This window comes from Coregonus clupeaformis, unplaced genomic scaffold (genome assembly GCF_020615455.1).
Source record: "Coregonus clupeaformis isolate EN_2021a unplaced genomic scaffold, ASM2061545v1 scaf0230, whole genome shotgun sequence".
Taxonomy (NCBI): domain Eukaryota; kingdom Metazoa; phylum Chordata; class Actinopteri; order Salmoniformes; family Salmonidae; genus Coregonus; species Coregonus clupeaformis.
Genome location: NW_025533685.1, coordinates 508,912 through 515,000, shown reverse-complemented (window position 1 = coordinate 515,000; position 6,089 = coordinate 508,912). Strand labels below are relative to the sequence as shown.

At 48.2% G+C, this 6,089-nt stretch overlaps 1 pseudogene; it reads right to left on the bottom strand.

Moving 5' to 3' along the window:
* The window catches only part of LOC123484207, an 11,603-nt pseudogene extending 5,781 nt beyond the window's left edge, over window positions 1-5,822 (bottom strand).
* Window positions 5,823-6,089: the final 267 nt, after the last annotated feature.

Genomic DNA, 6,089 nt, shown 5'->3' with positions numbered 1-6,089 from the left:
GAGGTATCTGGTTATTATCAGCGCGTTCTGAGAGAATCGGGGGCTTTGATACGATGGTTACGACCGTAACTGCAGTAATCTTGCCCTCCGTGAACGCAGCACGGGTCTGAACTGCACTGTCTGAGGTACTGGCCTGAGACAGAGCGCTCTTCCCAGAAAGCGATTGCGTCATCATGTCATTGTCTGACTGAGGCTGCCGCTTGTCATGAGACTTATCTTTTACAGAACTCGGCTGAAAGATGTGATCTCTGACTGACACCACCGGTGGTGCCACAATGCCTCTCCACTGGTCTTATGCGGCTGTTCACTGACACACTCAATGTGTGGTGAGCTGCGCTCAGAGCCATGGGCATTGGTACGTTCAGAATATACCGGAGGCGTCCATACCTTGGCTACCTTAGTGGCCCTGGTATTCCCGCTCTCCGTGAACGTTGCACGGGTCTGATCTGTACTAACTGAGGCATTAGCCTGCAGTAAGACGTCACTCCCGGCTAGCGGCTGCGCTTCATGTCACATTGGGACAGAGGCACTTGCCTACTACGTGAAATCTTTGCTACAGAGCTCCTAGGAGTCTGTAGTAAGAGATCTTCACTAGGTGAGCTAAGGCTGCGCCTTGCTACCTTAACCCCTTTCCTCTCCTGAGCACGCTCAGCTACACACTCTAAGTGGGTTGGGCTGCGCTCAAGATGGTGAGGGAGAAAACATAGAACGTGAAGTGTTCCGAACCTTATGGAATAATTGTCCTTCTTTTGACAATGTCAATGAGAACAATCTCTTTATTACACAATGTAACAACACAGCCCTCTACACCCTGAACAGTGGAGTAGGGGGGAAAAACAGGGGGGAAAAACAGTCTTGGTATCTTTCCTCCCTTCACCTCCTGTGTGCGTTCAGCTCTGCACCTCTGGTGGGCTGAACTACGCTCAGTGTGGTGAATATTAGCGCGTTCAGAAAGAAGTGGGGGCGCCGATACACTAGGAAACTTCGTCACCGTGGTAATCGGGCCCTTCTTGAACGCAGCATGGGTCTGGGTCGTACTAACAGAGACCTTAGTCTGTGATAGTGCGCCACCCCCAACGTGGTTATTATCAGCGCGTTCTGAGATAAACGGAGGCGCCGATACGTGGTTACGCCCGTAACCGTAGTAATCAGGCCCTCCGTGAACGCAGCACGGGTCTGAACTGCACTGACTGAGGCGTTAGCCTGAGACAGAGCGCCGTCTCCGGATAGCGGTCGCGTCATCATGCCATTATCTGGCTGAGACTGCAGCCTGCTATGTGAGACACTCACTACGGCACTCCTAGGAGTCTGTAAAGTGAGGTCTTTATAAAGTACACTTAATACCCTTTATATACCTGCCTTATGTGTGCATTCAGCAACGCACTCATGGTGGGCTGAGCTGCACTCATAGTGGTAAGAGAGAGAGCGAGATGAGGAAGGTCGAACGCTCTCGGATGTATTATGGAAAAGGGGCTCTTTTGACAGTGTCAAGTAGAGCCAACTTTATTACACACATCAACAAAAAAACATTCTCCTCCTCCATACACTCGACGGTAGAGTGGGGGGGGACAGTGGGCTCGGTCACAGCGGGCGCTGTGCCGTCTTCCGTTCTCTCCCCCTCGCCTGTCATAAACGGCGTCTCTTCTGGGCCGCCCGTCGGGTGATGCCAGGATGACGCTGTAATCACCTCTCTCGCCGGCACCTCTGGCGCTGCAGGGGGCGAGGCCCGCTCCTTGCTGCTGGAGAACGCCGTCTGACGCCAAGTTGTAGCGAGAGTAACGGCCGCTCTTCATCATATCCACTTCCGGGTTGGAGGGAATAGGGGCAGCTTAATCTCCCACTGTTTAGCAGCCCACTCAATGAGATCTGAAAATTCAGAGCACAGAGAGGCTGTGGCGTCATCATCCAGGGATGTAATGACCTCACAATTTCCTGAAGGAAAAGGGGGTGTTAAACATCTGGGTCAGTGTAATGAATTGTTCCAATAGAATATTCATTTCTTCCCCAATAGCCCTGTCATCTCCTGAGTCAGCGCCTTCAGATGATGCCTCAGCGCTGAGACTAACATTGATAGCACATCCTCAAGAGGAATATCCTCCTGGGAAATGCCCAACGCTGCTTCCACTCCCTTCAAAAAAAGGAGGCGCAGCTGGCGCATAGTGGGGGATTAATGAGGCCGTCCCTGGCATGCTGTGTCCCTCAACCCACGAAACATAATTCGGGGGGGTGACAGCCACAAGGGGAACAAGCGACATTGAGCTCTGAAAAGAGCTTTTGTTAAATACTTACCCTATGGGTAAGCTTGGTGTGCTCATTGTAGGAAGACGTTGATGGCTGGATATCAACGACGAAAATCTTCCTGAGTCTTCGTAAGGCTTCTTCTCTAGTCCAGTCGCTGAAGATAATGGGAGACAGATTGATGGAACGGGGTTCCTTATATAGGGACACCTGTACTCCTATTGGCTGTAGGTGTGTGCATAATTTGTTTTCAGGCTGTTCTGCCCTAGGGCAGAGGGTAAACCACTAGGAGCATAGCTCCCCTATGGGGCGGAGCTCCACGATATAGAACCTCAGATGTGTCGTCAAAGAACGGCCACAGAAAGAGGGCCCATCTCAACTGTTCATTTCAAAAGGGACAAATTGGAGGGGGGGGTGCACTGATGCCATAAGGGCCCAAGAGCACAGACTGCCACTTTATCATTCAGTGCAGTTTCACATCTCAGATGTGACTAGCTTTCATAGGACAACTTATTGTTGCCATAATTGTCTCTTACCTGTACTTACTGGCTGCCGGCCCTCAGTGGAGTATATCGAGGAACAGAGGGTGCCTTTTAGGATAAGGACTAACAAGGTTTTGACTAGGTGGGATACAGCTACGACCGGAAGTGACTTTTCCCTAGCAGGTTAGGCTAATTAGGCTAGAGTGCAGATACTTGACATGTACAGTACAACAACAAATCACAGAGGTCCTGTTACCACACCCTATAGGCTTCAACATAATAATATAACAATATATAATAATACTCATACATAATAATCGAAAATCACCTTTGACTACAGTGACATTGGTAGTAAGTAGGCTACAGTATAATGGATAGCTACCCAACTGGGACAGAAAGTGGAAATGGAAGGGGGTTCACGCAGTGAGCAAAACTCCTAACGACATAAAAACACAGACACTTCAGTGGAACGCACAGGGCAAGACGGGAAGGAAGACGTGGAGAAGGACTATTGAAGAGGAGATGAAGAACACCGGAAGCATCGAAGTGAAGAAATGGGCCCGGAACAGGGTTAGGCCGAGATGCACTGTTGACGCCCTATGCTTCATTTAGGACCTCAAAGAAATGAGTCAACTCCTATAGGGACTATTTTCACCGCCACCTGCTGGACCAGAGGTCATGTGGCCAACACTCTGCTTGAGATCATTAAGAGCTATAAGGAGTCCATCAACTACCTGGTCAGTCAAGTCATATAGGGGGGGATTTCATGGCCACCTGCTGGAGCACAAGTCATGTTTGCCAACACTGGCCTTAAAATCATTAGGAGCTATAAGGAATAAATCAACTCATCATTCAAGTCATATAGGGAGGGATCTTAGCACCACCTGCTGGATCAGAAGTACCCTTCACCGTAGGCACAAGAGAGCCATCATCTCTCAACCGGTGCAATTTCCATAAGTACGTGGTAATAAAACAAACAATGACAGCTCATCATATAGGCAGTGGTTTCAAAACTCTAAGCGCGTGTTCAAGTAGAGCACACCAAATCATACATGTACTTGTTCATTATACTGAATCAGTGTTTAATCTAGAAATACATGCCTCGCGTTGCAATACGTGTTCTTGTAAAGTCATTGCTTTCCACAATGCAATGCTCACATCACTTTCCGTGTGATATTGTTGTTCATTTGTTCAAATGTATTTGACTATGACTTAATCCGACTGCTCTGAATTCATAATCACCTCACGGTTTGGTGTTAACCTACCGATTTTCAACTGCTTTGCCTACTGCAGATTAGGAACGCTGTCATGAAAATGTATGCTTGGGAAGTCTAAAATGAGGGTATCTCCCCTTAAGGTAAATGTCTGTGTTCTGAGTGGCAAAAAAATACTGATTTTTTAATAACATTTAGATATGTGCATACTGCCTGTCCTTAGGCAAACGCATTTAGAAGGGAAAGAAGTGGAACCAATGAATACTTTTCTTGCTCTTCAATCAAAACAAAACCTTCACAAAGTGGTGCGTTTTGCCCCTAAATGACCCCTGAGGATTAGTGTGTGTTCTCATTTGTCAGTAATTGACCCTGACATACTCCCCTTTAAATGGTACTATTTTACGCAAACGTATACTGTAATGTACTACTATTATGATGTCACTTCACGGTAAGTAGAGCGAAATGCTGATATTGACAAGGTCAGAGACGTAAGGTATGTCCCAAATGCATCCCCTATACCGTAAACGTGGATCCAAAAGGAAGTTGCTGGGGTCTATTGGATGAGGGGTGTACTCAACTGTGCCTATAGCGTGTCAAAAGTCCCCCAAACGGAAATACCCCTTTGCAACTGGGCAGAGGCCCCTGTCCATTTCAGCACCGCGGACCTCCCTATTACCCGTGTCGTAGTGGAGATGCAGCACAAGCGCTGTCCATACAACGGTGCTGAATACAGCAACGCATGCGCCCGATCCTGCCTTTTGTACTTCCTGATGGTAGCAAATGTTTTGGTGGAGTTTGACTATTATAGATAAAAAAACAACGGATCGGCACAATTTGCAAAACGCGCACCCCTTGGGGACCCCAGGACCGCGTTTGGGAAACGCTGGCCTAAAGAACAAATAACCATAATGTGCAGTACCCAAATTTAACCACAAGATGGGCTCCGTGCTCCACTGTAAAGTTTGGGCCTCTGCATGAGTCTCTCAGCAGCACTGCAACATGGGACTTTCAAAGTAAGTTGGCATGCAATGTTTCTTCTGGACTGCATTCAAGGCAACTAATGACAAACAACTAATAATGTCAATTATTCATCTGAACACAATTCTTGTAACTATTCGGCCTATATTATCACTCGTTTCTTTTCCCCCTCCTTTGTAAATCATTTTACTGTGCTACTATAGTCCAAAGGGAAGTGGATGATGCCAGACGGTTGTATATATGGTTGTATATATGGTTGTATATATATATATATATATATATATATATATATATATATATATATATATATACATACATACACACACACACATTGAAGCTAGACTTCAGGCAACGAAAAGTGTAAACGTAGCTTTTAGACGTGTTAGTGAACAACATACATGGTGGGTAATGTAGAGGTGCGTGTATACATGGAACAATTGTGCCTTTTTGATGGAAATATGGAGGTGGCTCTTAAAAAGAGCCTTTGGGGGTTGAGTAGTCAAGTTGAAGTCGCAGTAGCGAATTTACTTGGCTTTGACTGCCTTCTCGGTCTTCTTGGGGAGTAGCACTGCCTGGATGTTGGGCAGCACACCACCCTGAGCGATGGTCACACCGCCGAGCAGTTTGTTCAGCTCCTCGTCGTTACGGACGGCCAGCTGCAGGTGACGGGGATGATACGAGTCTTCTTGTTGTCACGGGCAGCGTTGCCGGCCAACTCCAGGATCTCAGCAGTCAGGTACTCGAGCACGGTCGGCCAGGTAGACTGGTGCGCCAGCGCCACACGCTCGGCGTAGTTGCCTTTGCGCAGCAGCCTGTGCACACGGCCCACGGGGAACTGGAGCCCGGCACGGGATGAACGGGTCTTTGCCTTCGCCCTGGCCTTGCCTCCGGTTTTAGCTCTTCCGCTCATATTGGTAGCTTGAGAAAGTCACAGAAAGTCTGAATGAGCCGCTCGCCACTTCGATAGCCGTACTTATACCTCGCCACAAGAGGCAACGATTGGCCACCGGGCGGTGTGGCCTTATCCAATTGGAGCGAGGGACAGACAGACAGCCCTAAACCGGTTTCCCACCCACAGGCAGCGAGTGAGAGGCTACGACTAGTTACCGGAGTGTAACTCCAGTTCTATGAGTGGAGCGGAGCCCCATAGGGGAGCTATGCTCCTAGTGGTTTACCC